Source organism: Bos javanicus, chromosome 10, assembly GCF_032452875.1.
Source record: "Bos javanicus breed banteng chromosome 10, ARS-OSU_banteng_1.0, whole genome shotgun sequence".
In the NCBI taxonomy this organism is placed as follows: Eukaryota; Metazoa; Chordata; class Mammalia; order Artiodactyla; family Bovidae; genus Bos; species Bos javanicus.
Window position 1 is genome coordinate 80,281,056 of NC_083877.1, and position 17,823 is coordinate 80,298,878.

The window sequence follows — 17,823 nt, forward strand, 5'->3', positions numbered from 1 at the left end:
AAATGGCAACCCACTCCAGTGTTCTTGCCTGGAGAATCCCAGGGACGGGGGAGCCTGGTGGGCTGCCGTCTATGGGGTCGCACAGAGTCGGACACGACTGAAGCGACGCAGCCGCAGCAGCAGCATATATATGCATATATATAAATTAAATATGAAATATTGTGTGTGGCATACAAAAATAACCTGTTACGTGTGGGGAATTGTTTATTGTTTTGTTTTGTTTTTACCATGAGCATGTCATACTTTCATAATAAAACCAACAAAGACATTTAGCCTTATAAGGCAAACAGATTTCAAACTGCAACCCACGATGGGATTTAAGAACTCCCGGTTCTTAGAATGGCACAAAGATGTTGCCTGACTCCTCTGGCTACCACCACCAGCCTGGTCTGCAGTGAACCATGAGAAATACCCCTCCAAAAGCAGTAAGTCAGGCTTTGGGTGCTGGCCAGGTGTACCACATGTGTCCCCTGGCCCTCCTCTGCTCCCATGAAACCAGCAGGAGGGAAGTACCCCCCCAAGCCAGAGGTGATGGAGGGGTTGGAGGGCCCCTCCCTGGGCTCTGACTCCAGGATGACTCCAGTTATGGTTTCCCCAGGAGGAAACGAGCCTGGTCACCCTTTTTCCCCTTCTAGGACGGCACAAGGGAATGACTTGGCCCATCCCTGCATGCCCTAGCCTCTCCCGAGATGGCACTGGTGAAACCATCCCACCATCCTCCTCCACAGTGGGGAGGAAGCTAGACTGAAGAGGGAGGCAGAGGAAATGGTTCATCTGCCCAACTGAGGAAGACACGGGATGAGGGAGGTACAGAGAACCCATAGCTCCCTCCATAACACACCAGGCTCTGCCTTCAGTCCTGTGTTCCCACTGATTAGTCCCTGCTGATCCATCCAGGACCTGCAGACCCCAGACAACTGGCCTTGCCTCAGTTTCCTTATCTGTAACTCGAAGGGGATGGACCCTTTGCTATCAAAGGCTCCTTTTAGCTCTGAAACCCTAGACTTCCCTGGAAGCTGGGTGATGGGCCAGAACCAAGAAAGGGCTGGGAAGACAAGACCCAGCCTTGGAACAGGACAGCTTCAGGGCAGATGCTCAGAAGGAAACACAATGCTTCTAACTGGAACACCAGCACCTCCACCCTCAGGCCAAGCCACCCATTCATCCATTCATTTCATTTTTTTCTGAGCTCTTACCCTGTGCAGGGACAGAGACAGTGCTGGAAAACGGCAGTGAGTCAGCCAGCCTTGGAGGTGCTCACAGCCTCATGAATGTTGCCACCAAGTTTCAAGACTTGCCATCACAACCCATATCCCCAAGGCCAGCCCTTTGAGGAAGCAGAACCTGGAAGAGTCACACAAACAGCAGGCAGAAAGGGAAGCCTGATGACACCCCCAAGAGAGTACCAAACCAAACTTGAGAGTCAGGAAAGTCTGGTTCAAATCCCGAGTCCGCCACTGATTCACTATGTGACCTTGGACAAGCTTCTTTGGCCCTCTGGGCCTCAGTTTCCTCATCTGTCAAGAGTGAGACCAGATCCAATCTTGGATCTGGTCTGTGCAGGACCTTCCAGCTCTGACAGCCTGGGCCTCCTATACACAAGCCCTCAAACCCGGGATCACAGCCGGGATGCCTGCGGGAACCAGCAGCACTGCTGACCCCTGCAGGACCCTCAGATCCAGACAAGCCGAGCTGGCAGCTAGCCAACTCTGGGTGCTCCACTGCTCGGCGGCATGCAAAGCCCAGCTGCTGGAGGCAAACGCCTGCTTCAACCTCCGGGATAAAATGGATGTCCAAGATGTCTCGGAGTTGGAACCTTTTATCTTGGGATGGGGTCAGAGGACCAGAAGGAAGCTCTATGCATTCCCTGTGCCCCACTGTCTAGCACGGGGAAGTGGAGCCCTGCTCGCCCCATCTCTGCCGGATTTGAACCACAAACACAGCCCTTTTCTGAAGGGAAGAACTTAACACAAAGCAGATGCACAGGGACTTTCCCCCACCCTCTCCTGGCCCTAAAATTAAACGTTCAGTGTCCCCTCTGCCAAAATTCACTTGAAGGCCAAGCCTTAAAGAGCCAGCACCTCCGGTTCTCACCCTCACACACTCTCAATCACATCGTCTCTTAAACAAAATGTCAAGGTCCCCAAATGGAAAGTGTGGATGGGCGGCCTCCCAGGAGTGCCCAGCAGTCCTGCAGGCCAGGGACAGATTTAAAAGGAGAGATCACTGGGGAAGGAACGCTGAAACCCCACCCCCCTCCACTAGCCCAACAGGGACCAAAGTGCAGCCTCACAGGTGGGGATCCTGAACAGGGGATTTGCCCCCGGGGAGGGCACGGCCGGAGCTGGCAGACAAGCACAGCCATCCCAAAGGGAGCAGGCCTGAGCAGCAGCCTGGTCCCGGGGGGCATGTTGGAGATTCCTGGAAGAGTTCATTTCCTGGCCTTCAGTTTCCAGTCTCTCGAGAAAATGGAGTGAATCATGGGCATTTATTTAACTCTGATCTCATTCAAAGCAGTGATGACTCGGATAAAACACATCTTAGGAGAACTGGACTCTTGCTGGGCTTTGCGGGCTTCCCAGCTGCCAGGCAGGTGACTCCCTGGTCATGAAAGTTCTCCTGGTCCTACTTGTTGTTCTCTCTCAGTTGCTCAGTCATGTCTGACTCTGCGACCCCAGGGATTGCAGCACGCCAGGCTTCCCTGTCCTTCACCATCTCCTGGAGTTTGCAAGATCACATCCATTCAACCAGTGATGCCATCCAACCATCTCGTCCTCTGGTCCTGTATGTATGTCCAATTCTGGCTGAAGGCCCAGACCGTCCATCTACCTGCCTCCTCTCCTCCCCATGACTCCTGGCCATGCTAGGACCACGCCCCAGCAATCAGCACCAATCAGCTTGCTCAGCACATCCAGTCACCGCAGCAAGCGGACACACACCCTGTTCTCAAGCTCAGGGGGCCGTGTCTTACCCACTCTGTGTGCTTCATGGGACCCAAGAGTGCACAGCACTCAGCAAAGTGCTCAGAACAGACAGTTAAATCTCACTGAGCTGCCATTCCTCAAGAAAAAGGGCAGGTGATGGCAGAAAAACATTTGGAGAGGGATGTTGCTGCAGACAGCAATTCTCTGACTTGCAAAAAAAAAAAGAGTACTATCTTTTTTTACATATTTAATCCTATAACTTCGACACAGTCATTTTCACTTTTGTATGCTATCTTCCTGTTTACACAGATTTTTACAGTTGCAACCGATTACAATGTACATACTAGATGAAGTTCTCCTGCTTTCAACATTCTGTTGAGCATTTTATTCCTGTGTGATCATCCTAAATGTCACTTAAAGGCTGAAAAAATGTTCCACCACGATCATGTGTCAGGACGGTTTGTTAAATTCCTCCCCTGACGTGAGTGAGACACAGGAACCTTCCCTTCTGCTCCTATGGACAGCACAGAGACTATTCTGAAGCCTTTCTTTGTTTTAGTTGGACGCTTTCCTCAGGACACAATCCTGGGGGTGGAATTACCCGGCCCAAGGGGAAGAACATTTCCATAGTTCTGCTACGTAAACAAGCCCCAGATACTAACCCACAGGCTGCACCAATCCTCAAGGACTTCAGAAAAGACCACAAGCACGCACTGGACTAGAAGCCTGCCCTGATCAGATTCTCTTCTTACTTTTTAAAGTTGAGTTGTTCTGACTGGAAGAGTTCGTCTTTTCTGGGCCTCCAGGCTCAGTGCTCTGGACATCCTTTTTCTTAAATCCGACCTCTGAGTCCTCTATACCCGTCCTTCTTGTAACTCCAGTCCACTCTGACATCAGTAGACCTTGTAGCTCCCCTAAAGCTTTCCCTACCTGATCCCCTTCTACACTGTGGCCCCCACAGTGCCACATCTCCCCTGCAAAACTCTCAGCCCCTCTGCTAGGCAGAAGGCTGCCAGAGGGTTTCTTGACCTAGAGCCTCCAAGATGACCCCCTAAGGGTGTGGAGTCATTAGGGAATTGCCTGTTAAGCTGAGTCCTACAGGCCTTCAAGCTTCCTGTGCTGCCTGGGCCCCTATCTCGAGGGGACAGTTTGAGTCTGGGCCAGCAAACACACTGCTGCTGGCAGACCCCCAGGCTGAAATGATCCAGGGCCATAACAATGAGGAGGCGTTTACACGGTCTAGGGCCAACCCAAACCCCTCCTGTCACGCTGTCTGGAGGAAAGCTAGAACCCAGACAACAGCCCACAGTCAGAATTTGGCTCAACTGAGAGTAGAGGACCAGAGGTCACTAAGGTGGACGGGGAGGGGAGGCGGGCAGAGCAGGATACACAACGCTGAAAAGCCCTCCCTCCACAGGAAACCAAACAACGGGGCTGGCAGGTCACTGCAGGACACAGATGTTTGTGCTTAGTGGCCAGGACAGGGTGGGCCGCCTGTCTGGTACAGACACCCCCTCTGCAAGTCCAGGATGAGAAAGCGGCTTCCACCCACCATGGTCACCCCAACAGTGCTTGCAGATAGCCCACCGGCCCACCTGCTCCAAAGCCAAAACCGTCACAAGAGGAAACAGGAGATCTTCCCTCCTGTCCCCTATCAATACTTCCCCTCTGGGCTTGGGGTCCAGAAGAGATACCCGACTCACATTTGCGGCGGGGGCGGGGCGCAGCTAGTGAATTTGCAGTCTATGAGGAGACAAAGGATCACCAAGATGTCCCAGGGGAAGTGAAAGAGTTGAGCTCGTTTGGCTGAACACCTATCGTTCAGCCTGAAGCAACAACATTCCCAGGTCATCCTTCACAGAGGTCTCTGCTGCTGCTGCTAAGTCACTTCAGTCATGTCAGACTCTGTGCGACCCCATAGACGGCAGCCCACCAGGCTCCCCCGTCCCTGGGATTCTCCAGGCAAGAACACTGGAGTGGGTTGCCATTTCCTTCTCCAATGCATGAAAGTGAAAAGTGAAAGTGAAGTCGCTCAGTCGTGTCCGACTCTTAGCGACCCCATGGACTGCAGCCCACCAGGCTCCTCCGTCCATGGGATTTTCCAGGCGAGAGTACTGGAGTGGGCTCTAGTGTTGTCTAAAACTTGAGGTAGGAGCTTGCTAGAAATGCAGATTCCACGGCTCTGAGACTAGAGTATTTGGTTCAGCAGGTCTAGGCAAGGCCCAGGAAGCTACAATTTTTATATGAATGCTAGGTGGCCCACAGACCACCCTTTAGGGAATACAGCCTTGGTGTGAAACTCTCCACTTGGATGGCAGAGGGTGGACGTGCCTGCAGGAACCAGAATTCTACAGGGAAGTCATGGCCACCTGGAGTAGTAGATGATCATTTAATAACGTGTAAGTAGTAGGCCCTTCGGAGAAGGCAATGGCACCCCACTCCAGTACTCTTGCCTGGAAAATCCCATGGACAGAGGGGCCTGGTGGGCTGCAGTCCACGGGGTCGCTAGGAGTCGGCCACAATTGAGTGACTTCACTTTTACTTTTCATTTTCATGCATTGGAGAAGGAAATGGCAACCCACTCCAGTGTTCTTGCCTGGAGAATCCCAGGGACGGGGGAGCCTGGTGAGCTGCCATCTCTGGGGTCGCACAGAGTCGGACACAACTGAAGCGACTTAGCAGCAGCAGCAGCAGCAGCAGCAGCAGCAGGCCCTTAATTGCTACCTGCCTCCACTTCTCACAGCATAGATCCTCTCTCTTCACAGAGCAAAGCACAAGCCATGGTCTCCTCATGGCTCTCCCAATTACCTCTCCCTCTCCCTCTCCCAATTACCATGAATTGTAACTAGACCAGCCTTGACAGTTCACTGTGGTTTTCTGGGTCGGGGGAAGCAGAGGGTAGAGTGTCTAACCAACCAGACAGAATAAATCAATCCCAGCCTCTCCACGTGGCCACAAACTAGAGCCTTACAAGGCTCCAGCAGGGAGCTCTTTACCCAAACAACTAGAACAGCAGCTGAGACATTCTGGTGGTGTCCCCCTTCAGGGCCTCCCCAAGGAAATGTCCCAACACCAAGACTCTCTGTGGTGGATCTCATGGTTCCAAAGTTCTGATCATCCACAGCCCCCAGACATAGGAAAACTCTCCCCAACTGTGTCAGATGAGCTAACCATAGGAAAAACAGCACTGGAACATCAAGCCTCCTCTAAGTGCACCTCCTCAAGGGCCTGACAATTCCACAGATGGGCAGCTCTAAGCAGCCATCATTTCAGCATCACTTCTTCCCCTAACAAGGGCAGCTATGGTCCTGCCCAAATCCCACCCAACTCAAAGGCAAGTCCAAAGTTGCAGGAAAAAGGAAGCTTCTGTGCACCACCTCCCCCATACCGAAAGTAACAGAACCATCCAGGTGAGCCCTACTGTGGCCACAGTACCAAGCGCTCCCAGCATATTCACCCATTCTGGCATCTGAAGCCCCCTAAGACACTGAATAGAGTCAGACATGATTGAAGCGACTTTGCATAAGAAAGTGTTAGTTCTTGGAATTCCTGGGGACTGAGACCTCCATCCCAATTTGAGGTTAAGTCATTCCATGGACAGACCTTCTTCTTCCTCCCACCCCAGTATTCAGAGCGGACGCGTAACTGCTCGGGTCACAGACATCTCGCTGTGGGTTGGAGGTGTCAGCCACCCTCAGCCCAGCACCGGCACCCCAGCCAAGAGGTCAACAAGGGCCAGCCCAGATCAGGAAGTGGTCTCTCCTGCCGCCAGGAGGCCCCCTCCTAAGGACGAGCTGCAGAGGAGAGGGTCGCCTGGACCACAGGATACTCGGTTCAGAGAAGCGAACAGGGAAGTGAGAACCCGCACGGAGACGGCAGGCGCAGGTTCTCATTTACGACTCGTCCTACTTCCCTTCAATTTCACCAAACACCCTGGCTCTTGTGACGAGCCTCACAGGAACTTGGGGAATGCGGTCAGGAGCCAGGACCGGGCAGAATCTTCGCAGACACAGATTCCACTTCTTGATTGCTTGTCCCCCCGGCACTCAGCAGCCACACCCCTGGCCTTTAGGTCTCGCCTGGCAAGGGGCAGCTACTACTAAGTTGCCAATAGGCGATAATATTTCACATGTTCCTCTCAAATGTTTAAATCCTGAGAGTTTCCCAGTCACCTTCTTATGTATCTAGCACTAGAAAAAAATGTTAGCGAGCCCTTGAGAACCTTAGAAATGTAAGTCTACAGCCAGGGACAGGCCAATGCCTGAGAAGATACTTTGGGTCCAAGGAAAACCAGGCACCCCCGCCTCTGCCAGGTAGGGGTCCCCTAAGGATGGCCATTAAGGGGGGACTGTCGCAGATCTGATAAGAGGCAACAGATTCACCGCAGCAGCCCATCAAACCACACACCTCCATGCTCTCGGGTGAGGGAATTCTGCTGCTGCTGCTAAGTCACTTCAGTCGTGTCAGACTCTGTGCGACCCCATAGATGGCAGCCTACCAGGCTCCCCGTCCCTGGGATTCTCCAGGCAAGAACACTGGAGTGGGTTGCCATTTCCTTCTCCAATGCATGAAAGTGAAAAGTGAAAGTGAAGTCGCTCAGTCGTGTCCGACTCTTAGCGACCCCATGGACTGCAGCCTACCAGGCTCCTCTGTCCATGGGATTTTCCAGGCAAGAGTACTGGAGTGGGGTGCCATTGCCTTCTCCGGAGGGAATTCTAGGCGATCCTTATTTTCTTCTTTGTATTTTGCTGTATTTTTTAAATTTGCTGCAGTAAATACTACTTTTCATCTCAATTAGTTTAAAAAAATAGGCTGAGTATAAGCTATCAAAGTACTAAACCACTTTGTTGTACACCTGAAACTGTACTTCAACAAAAAATAGCTTGTATATTATGGATGGCACATTAAGCTAGCCTGCCCTTTCTATTTCTCTTATTATTTTTAAAATTTTATTTATTTTTAACTGAAGGATAATTGCTTTTCAATATCGTGTTGGTTTCTGCCAAACATCAACATGAATCAGCCATAGGTATACATATATCTCCTCCTCCTTGAACCTCCTTCCCACCTCCCGCCCCATCCCACCCCTCTAGTTTGTCAGAGCACAGAAGTACAGACTGCGTCACAAATCTGCACGTCACCCTTGCACAAGGACCACGCTAATCTACTCTGTGTCATTCTAATTTTAGTGTATGTGCTGCCACAGCGAGCACCATTTGATTTTTTATTAGTCTGCATTTTAAAGGCAACTGATTAGTATGTAAAAGCACTTATAGAAATGATCATCTCTTTTAACCAATTTACTCAGCTCCTAGATATTATCCTAAAATGCAGGAAAAGGTCCACGGTGAAAGGAGTATTTATAGAGGAATTATCTATGAGCGCTCAAAGCTGGACACTATGAAAATGCCCAGGGATGGGAGAATTAAGAGGAGCAGTTTGTCACCTGGCGGAACAGTCGGGCAGCCAGTCGAGGTCCAGGCCCAGGCCTGACTGAACAGCCTCATCCCCGCTCTGCAGCCAAGAGTCAGGGGCCAGGAGCACCTTGTTGAGCAGACCACCAAGTGCTTCCAGAAGACAGCTTTGGCTTCAATGGCTCTCCTTCTAAAGAGGTGATGTGAGCCAAACTCTTGTTTTCCTAATGAAATAGCAGTTTTGGCCTCAGACAGCCCAGCAGTTGGAAGCATAAGTTCTCATCTCAGAAAAGCCTCCGAAAACCTCTGAACACAGCCCAGGAGTCCACACTGACCGCCCTCTAGCCCCTATCAGACAAGTGCAAGTGAGTTTCCAGGAAACGCTGACGAGCGTCTCCAAGGACCGGGGCCTCGCTCAGGCTGCAGCTCTAGAAACAGTGGAACCAGCTTTCATTTCTCAGCTCCCCACAGAAGTACCTTCACACCAGTATGATTTAACACCGTGCCTCTGACTCTACCGCAGGTTGATTTAAGAACCAATATACAAAAAGGTCTCTGTGAGCTCCATGAAACCAACACTGATGGCATCATCAGCACACTGCTCTCCTAAAATGGAAAAGCCCTTGGTGTTCGGTGCTCACGCTAAGAGACAAGGTGTCTCTTTCTCACGAACCAGCGCACTTCCCTTTATTAGGAAGTAGATGATAATTCCAATTTCTCCTTTTGTTTTAGCTACTGGGCAGCTCAAAACTAGGGTCAGTGCTTACAAAAACTAAGTTCTTTTAACATTATTTTCTCAATTACCTCACCCACCTAAAACCACCCTGACAAAGCTCTGGATCTTTTTTTTTTTTGTAGTATGGTTGATTTTAAATGTTGTGTTAATTTCAGGTAGACAACAAAGTGAATCAGTTATACATGCACATGTATCTACTCTTTCTTAGATTCTTTTCCCATATAGGTCATTACAGAGTACAGAGTCGAGTTCCCTCCGCTACACTTGCATTAAGTTGTTTTTTTTTTTAATTGGAGGATAATTACTTTACAATATTGTGCTGGTTTCTGCCATCCATCTTCATGGATCAGCCACAGGCATGCATATATCCCCTCCCTCTGAACCTCCCTCCCATCTCCCACTCCATCCCTACCCCTCTAGGATGTCACAGAGCACTTTCCTCACTTTCATGCTTTCCTCAAATGCTTTTTAGAAAAAGACGCAGGAAAGTACAAATAAATACGTATTCATGAAACAGTCTGTACACTTGGATCTCACTTGCTCCAGGGAAGGAAGATAAAGGCTGTGTGGCTATATAAGAAAAGGTATCTTTGATAAAAATGCCAAGTGGGGAAATATAAAAGTAAACTAAATATAAAAGGAAATATAAAAGTAACCACCGTTATCAAAAATAACACAAGCGTGAGGATAAAAACAAAACCGGCTTCTCGAAATTTAAGTAGCTGTGTTTAGGTGAAAGGGTTAAAGTGGTCATTCACCGTTCCCCCAAAGTCATTTATCTTCTCAGATGGAAACAGAGGTCCATGGAGGTGAAGCAGGCAGGCAGTGAGAAACTAGAAAAGCCAACCTCCCCTGGCCTTTTCAATGTTATCCCCAGGCTGCCCCAAGGAGGGAGGGAACAGGCTCCAGCGCCCATCTGGATTCTGAGGGACTAGAACCCAGTAGATGATGGTCTGCATTTAGTAGGGTCTTGAGGAAGATGCCTCGTACTCTGAAATCACAGCTGTTTGAGATGCTAGTCCTCACCTGGCAGTCAGTGGACATTTTCTGCACACTCCCCCATAAGAACGATGAATTGCACACGTGGACGGTAGGGAGGCAAGGGCCACGAGTCACAAGCCCAGGCCTCCAAAAATATACCTAGGACTCGATCGGCAAACTAGTGACCCCTAATCCCTCCAGTGTGCAATCAAATCCCAGAAGGTTTCCTCATCCACCCTCGGAAACCACCCCTACACCTGACCAATAGACATCCACGAACAGCCTGAACTTCCTCAACGCCCTCAGCACACAGCATCCGTCTAGCCTACGTGCCGGGACTACAAGGTCCCAGGTGTACCTGGTGCCCTGTCAATGTGAGGTGAGCAGCCTGCAGATAGGATAGTTCAGCCCTGCTGAGCACCATGGTTTGGCCAAGTGGAATAGAGGCTTTCTCCTGCGTCTACTGAAGTCAGGATCCCAAGGGCTACCAGAATGGCATGTGGCTGCCTCTTCTGCCTCCATCTCCTGTCTAATGACAACGGCTCACATCAGGCAGAGAAGTATCAGTGGTCCATGAGGGGCAGAAGCAGGGTCCTGCTCAGCCCTGGATGGCAAGCAGGACTTCGGAGCAGGCTGACTCATCACCTTGCAGGTGGAGTGAGCTCATTCCTTTCAGGGCATCCTTGGAACTGGAAACCCACAGCAGAGATGGTTCCCATGGCAACAGGCCAGCACCTCCTCCATAGCCACCTTCCTTGGAGCACCACTTGTCTGTGCCCACGGGTCACTTAACCAACTCTCTCCCAGCTTATATTCTTAGAACACGGAGTAAGAAAAGACCGTGAAGGGCCAGTGCCCTCCTTCCTCCATGTCCTTCCCATCTCATTTCTTTTAGAGTTAGTTGAATACCTCAATTAGAAGGGTTTTGTTTCGTATTGTTTTTTGGCCATACCACATGGCTTGTGGGATTCGTTCCCCAACCAGGGACTGAACCCTGGCCCTCAACAGCGAAAGCACGAAGTCCTAATCGCTGGACCACCAGGGAATTCCCCCCATTTCCATTTCAGCAGACCTAAACACATTTAAGACCAGGTAACTCCCAACCTAACAGTTCATTCCTTCTTTGGAAAGTATGACTAGTAGAAATTCTGAGCTTAACTCCATTTCCACTCAACTTCCCCCAAGTCCTGCTCCTCCAAGCCCTGGGGCCCACTCAACACGCCAAGTCCAGCAGAGCCTCTTCCAGCCTGGTGACTGCTCTAAACAGTCAGCTTTCTTCAAATACTCCTCTGACGCGGTTCCCCCACCTCCCCTGCCCCGTTCCCAAACCTCCACTGAAGATTACACTGGCCTCTAACCCTCTCAGCACACACTGTCCAGTTCAGACAGGCCCGGAGCCCGCTACTGCCCCCACAGACCCTCTGGGCTCACCGTCACCCGCCCCCAGGCCTCTTCCCCTCCAGCTGCTCCCCGCCCCACCTCACACTCATTCCCCGCCCTTCCCTTCCCAGAACTTGACACTCACTGTCTCATGTTTTTGGTCACACTCTGCCTGGTCCACCTCCCCCACTCTCTGCCACCACCCCCCTCGCCTGACTCACTCTTATATATTCTAGATTTAAATTTTAGCTCACAGTATCACCTCCTGCGGGAGGTCTTACTGGTTTCCTCAAAGGCAGCCTGGGGCCTTCCTTGCGTGCCCTTCACTGTAGAGGCTGTGACATCCTTGATCATGACAGGGAAATGCTAGGTGGTGGGTCTCTCACTCAACTGGCCTCTTCAGAGACACATGTCCTGCATCATCTGGCCGTGATCTGAAAAGAGCGAGTGCTTAATATCTCTTAAATCCAGGTGGCAAGCACCTGGCTATGTGTTTTACTATTCTGTACTTTGAAAGTATTTGAACACCATTTAAAAAGAGAGATAATAAATATGAACTGAGTGGATGAACTATTGTTGGCTGCACTGCCTTTAGCCACAGCGTATGTGTCTGAACATCTCATGGATCTGCTGAACTCATCCCTCAGGAACTTTCTTCCCACTCTGGGGCTGGAGCCCAATGCCACATGGTCCAGTGCAGTCAGGTCAAACCTTCAAATAAGCACCTCCAGCGTGCCTGGCACATGTCTCATGGCAGTGACGTGAAAGCGAGTTCTTACTAGTCCTATAGCATCATCTCATCTCTGTGTGTCCTTTTCCTCTCGAGAAGCTCTTAGCAGTTCATCCTAGCATGCTAATCTCACTGTAAAGTGTCCCAGGTGGCCACGTATGACCAGCAGGTTCCGCTGCTAATTGCTGAAGCTGGGTAATGGGTACACGGGGATTCATTATACTCTTCTCTATTCCTGTGCTTGAATTTTCCATATTAAGATTCTATTTTAATTCATTCATTCACACAACTAACATTCCTTAGGTGCCCACCACATGCCAGGAAAACACGGATAAAGAAAGAAGAAACAACCCCTGCCCCTATGAATTGATGATAAGTTTATTAAATTCTAAATTATTTGCTATCCCTCCCTGGTAGTTAAAGGCCTGATGGCACTTATAACATGAAGACAGGGGAGACCTCCCCACAGGAACAAGTAGCTAATGAGGGGCTTTCTGGGCCCTGTGTCTCCTGGGCTTATCTTCCCAGCCCTGCCAACTCCATCTGCACTTGAAGTCTTCCCCATACAAGGGGCTCCCCTCATTAAGTAAGTGGCTTCAGGAGACCAAGGGTGGGGCTCAGTGTCTCACTCCTCAACAGAAAGTCATGCCAGCCATGTTGGGATCCCTGCAACTTAAAGGCAACTTCCCCTCAAAGGACAGGATGCCAACACCCTTCATTCTATCATTACGACTCTTCCTAGAGTCCACTTGGTATCAGGTACTAGGCCAAAGGACAGAAATAAAAGCCATGGGGAGGTCCCTGACCTCAAGGGAATCATGTATGGTCTTACTGACTGGAAATCCTTGGATTCAAGTCCCAGCTCTGCCCCTTGCTAGCTGTAGGACCCTGGATGAACAACTAAACCTCGCTGGGCCTCAGTTTTCCCATCTATAAAATGGGGGTATTAGTGCCCACCTCACAAAGTTATTGTGAGGAATATATGGGTTAATACATGGAAAGTCCTTATTCCAGTGCTTACAAGCAAAAAGCTAAGGACAGAGCGAGGCAGAGCATTAGAAGAGTTAGTGCAAATAGCTCTCACGGTATTATCATATCATTATTATTATCATTCACTAGGCTCCCACAGCCGCTATTAACAAGTTCCAATGACAATGGGCGCTGAAACTCTCTGAAAAGAAGGAATCACAGAACCGGGCCAGATGCGAGGGACAGGCTCCGACTGGCTTCTGGCTGCCTGTGCATCACGTGTTCTCCTGAGTTTTTCTGAGCAATGCCCCGGCCACAGACTCATGAGTAAGAGGTGCCCATGAGCCTGTAAATGCTTTCCATCTGGCCTCTTCTCTCAGAGGAGACCAGCAAGGCGCCTTCATGAGGGAGACACCCAGCCCACCCGGACCCAGGATACTCTAGCCTGGCTGGGAAGCGTTTTACTGTTGTTGTCTGACAGGGGTTCTGTTCTGCTGCCACTCTCTGCTCATGCTGGGCTTCAGTGGACGTGGGCACTTGGGTCCACAGACCTGGGCATTAACCCCTATCTGCCATAAACTAGCCTCAGTGCAGTCTCTGACTTTGCAGGGTTTTGATTCCCTCGCCTGTAAACAGGGCTGATACCTCCTACCTTGTTGTTGGGATGAAATAAGATTCAGGATGTGTAACAGCCAGCATGGTAGCTGCAAGAGAGACAGGGAAACACGACCGTGGCTGTTTCAGAGGGTGGGAGCCTGGAGCCCCCTGCAGACACAGGAGCAGCCCAACCCTGACACAGCCCTGCTCCAGGGCAGCCCGCAAAGGCAGCCAGCACCTTGCACCCCGAGAAAGGCAAAGAAAGCCATCCCTCTGGCGAAGCCTACCTCCCAAGGCCAATCTCAGGAGTGGCCAGTGCCTGGGGTGCCACTGCGGGGCAGGAGGGAGAGACAACAGACGAGGAGAAGAAAAGAGGGAGGCAGAGAGAAGCATGGAGGGGTTCATAAAAAGCCCCCATCTGGGCTGAGCTGCCCCACCTCCACTGCTGCCTCAGCGGCTGGGACCTGCAGGGACCAGAGACAGTCACTTCCTGGCTCCTCAGGAATGCACAGGAATGTGTGTGTCAGGAGAGAGGTATTTGGGGCCTAGGGAGGGTGGAGACCCAGCTCCTTCTCTAGCGAGGGGTTCCCCTTCTCCAATCAGGCCGACTTGCCATCAAGCAGCATGCCCTGGCAGAGAGGAAAGGAGATGGTCAAAGTGGTGGTTAGGACTGCAGGCTGTGGCTGGGCAACTCTGGCCTCACAGGCCAGAATGCCACGCAAGAACTTGGGTGTGCACGCTGTGTGCTCAGTCATGTCTGCTTCTTTTCGACCCCATGAACTGTAGCCCGCCAAGACCCTCTCTGTCTATGGCTTGGGCAAATTATTTAATCTCAATAATGCTTAAGTGCTTCTGTAAAGTGGAGATGAAAATGTATTAGCACCTAGATCTTACGGGTGGTTATGACGATTCAGTGCTAAGTGCTAACATCAGGACCACTAGCATCACCAGCACTGGTCCCTCTGACCATTTCTGGCTCCCTCCTCAACTGCAAAATCAGAAGCTGGTGCCAGGAACATCTGAGAGTAAGGGCAGCCATGCAAAGGGCCCACCTGTCTATCCATCACCACCTCCACCCAGTAGAGCACAGCTGTCAGCATGTGTGAAATTCACCTGAACTTGACCACCACCCACACAGATCCCCAGCAGCCCCACCTGCCTTCAGAGCACAGAGGCTCACCTCGTCTATCTGTCAGCAGGTGTTCTGGAGCCCACTGGCAAGGATGACTTCAGTTGTTGATTTATATGTCCCCAGAATAATTTTTTTACTTAAACCAGCCCCACAAGGAATGAACTCAAAGCAGTGTGTCCTTGGACAAGACAGATCACCACCATGGACCTCAGTCTCTTTATCTGATGTGTAGAAGGTCAGGTGACAGCACGGTTCCCTTCTGGTTGGGCCTCCTGTGATTTGATTTCTTCAGACTGCTACCAGGGAAAGGATAGAGCTGGGTTCTGGGAGTAAACAAAGTGAAACACAAGGCTGCCCATTGACACCAGTCCCTTGGGCAGATTCCAGGCTGAAACCCTTGTTCCCTGGCTCCGGCAGGAGTTTGAAGTTTCTTCTACCCACAGAACCCACGGGCAGGCCGCCTCCCTCCCACCAGGCCGTGGGTCAGCCAAGCCACACAAAGGGCTGACTATGAGTGGCCCACCTTGCAGAGGGCACAGATGCCCTCCCACCCCTCCAGAGCCAACCCCAGCATTCCCACCCCCCGACCACACCTGGCGCATCCTTAGGCAAAGCTAAGAAACCCATCTCCACCCTAAACAAGGCTCTCCACTCTCCCCTCCCCAGGCACCTGGGCTTCCCACTCGGCCACACCCCAAGCAGGTATTTCCAGAGCAAGAGAGTCCATGCAGGGCCCAAGACACAGAGCACTGTGGGTCCCTAAGGGAAGTTCATTCACCTGGCCCCACCCATACCCTCCCTAGAGGGTGGGAACAAATTCCTGAAGGATGAGGACACAGAAGACTCCTACAGATATGAGACAGTGTTTTAGCAGGTTATTTCAGGGCCAGACTGCAAGCCCAGGGATCGACCTCAAGGTCACCTCAAGAAGTATTAGACTGCAGAGTAACCCGTCCCCACAAAGAGGACAAGAACACAGGATACTGGCGTTGACCCAGACCCTAAAGATCATCTCCACGCGATAATCCAAGCAGGACACTTACAACAGAGCCCCACTGTCACCCTATAACCCAGTCCCCTCATTTTATGATCCCCGGGTCGGGAAGATCCCCTGGAGAAGGAAATGGCAACCCACTCCTATTCTTGCCTGGAAAATTCCATGGACGGAGGAGCCTCGTGGGCTATACACTCATGGGGCTGCAAAGAGTCGGACACAACTGAGCGACTAACACAACTCATTTTATAGGTAACAATCCGCTGTGACTTGTCCAGCGTCACATAGTGACCACAGGAAGCTCTAAGAGACCTCGGGTCTCCCACAGCCCCGGAACCTAACGCACAACTGTTCTCTCTGCTCTGAGGAAAGAGGACAGGGTCTCCCAAAGCAGCTGTCTGGCCTAACAATGCAAAAAAAGGAGCAGTATCTCCATACCGATTCTTCTCCTAAATGACACCCCTCCAAGGTCCAAGCTGAAAGGGAGGAGAAGGCAAGCAGACCAAGGTCCTACTGGACCCCACATCCTGATGAGATGCAGAGCCCCAGGTTCTGTCTGGTTCCACACCCTCAGGAGGCTGAGCCTAAAGACAGCAGAGCAGGCCACCCATGTCCAATACTTGAGAACTCCCTCGGCCCTGGGACTGGAAAGAGAAGGAAAACCGAGGGCCAAGTTTACTTCCTTTGAGGTCCCAAACCCTCACAAGAGGACCAGAAACTCCCTAAGAATTTCTGAAGTAGAGGCCTCCGCCAAATGCAATAGGGCAGGGAGTGGAGAGACGTGTCAGCTGGGCCAGCACCTTGGGAGAGGAATGTGAAGTGGGCCGCTGGCCAAAAGAGGAAGAAACGCAGCTGGACTACCTAATAGGGAGCTGGAGGCCTGCGCTGGCTCCCACCAGCCCGCAACAGGACACGCAGGGAAGGGTGCCAGGTGGCGTGGCAGGCTCAGAGCCCATCCCGAGCTACAGGCCAGCTTCCCCAGCCTCCGGCCTCCTCCTGACTCCAGGGCACCCTTCTGAATCTCAGGAGCCTCCCCAGCCCTGCTCTGTGCCCCAGATTCAGCCCCATCACTGGAGTGAACCTTGGTGACTCAAAGGGACATCACCCCCAGTACCTTCTCATCTGCAGACGTCTCTTGCTGGACTGTGGCTCCCACACCCCCTCGAAAGGCATCCGCTGACACTGTCCGTCCAACATTTGGTGACCACCGACTACCACGTGCCCATCGGAGCTCCCTGAGGAGTCCCCTTTTCTCGGGGTGCAAGAGCACACCTCCCTCCCCAAACTTGGACCTCCCAAAGAGAGAAAGAACGTGGTCTTTATTCTGGGGGAGAGTCAGGAGGTACGAGGCAGAAATTACCAGCAAAGTCACAGTCTGGTTCAAGATCTCTGTAGCAGACTGCAAAAGGAGCCCCAGTTCCTCACCCCTGCCTACATCTATCCCCCTCTGCAAGTCATCTTAAAGTGTCATCTCACTTGCTAAAAACGTAATTTCTCAGGCCCCACCCCAGACCCAGTGAATGACCAACCCTGAGGATGAGGCTCCGCAACCAGTGCTGTAACAAATCCTCCAGGTGACGCTGATGCATTTAAGTGAGAACCACTGTTAAACCACTCCTATCCTTCTAGGCTTCAAGGTTCTGGGATGAGGTGGCATGAGTGTCCAGATGCCAGTGCCGCAGGCTTCAGGAGCCCCAGGCAATGGACTCCTTACTAGGAAGCCCCAGGAGACCCTACAGACTCACCTTCACTCATCCAAGGAGTCCCCAGTCAGTCATAGATGAGTGACACCCCCTGAGAACCTTCCAAATGTCCTCAGAGCTAAGAGTCTCACAACAGTGCCCTAAGCAAGTGTGGCAAAGGCTGTCAAGAGGCTGCCAACATGTCTGTCCTCTCCAGCTCTCTCCAACCCATCTTCTACCCAGGCGCTAAGTGAGCAAGGCAAGGGGCTGAGTGGCCCAGAGCC

General features: G+C 51.5%; 1 protein-coding gene and 1 non-coding gene across 5 annotated transcripts in view; both read right to left on the minus strand.

Moving 5' to 3' along the window:
• ACTN1 (actinin alpha 1) overlaps positions 1 to 17,823 on the minus strand; it is a 98,168-nt gene that overhangs the window by 67,243 nt on the left and 13,102 nt on the right. The gene's annotated exons all lie outside the window — the stretch shown is intronic.
• On the minus strand, positions 8,031 to 8,137 carry LOC133256279 (U6 spliceosomal RNA). Its single transcript, XR_009739155.1, has one exon. It is a non-coding gene; the product is annotated as a U6 spliceosomal RNA (small nuclear RNA).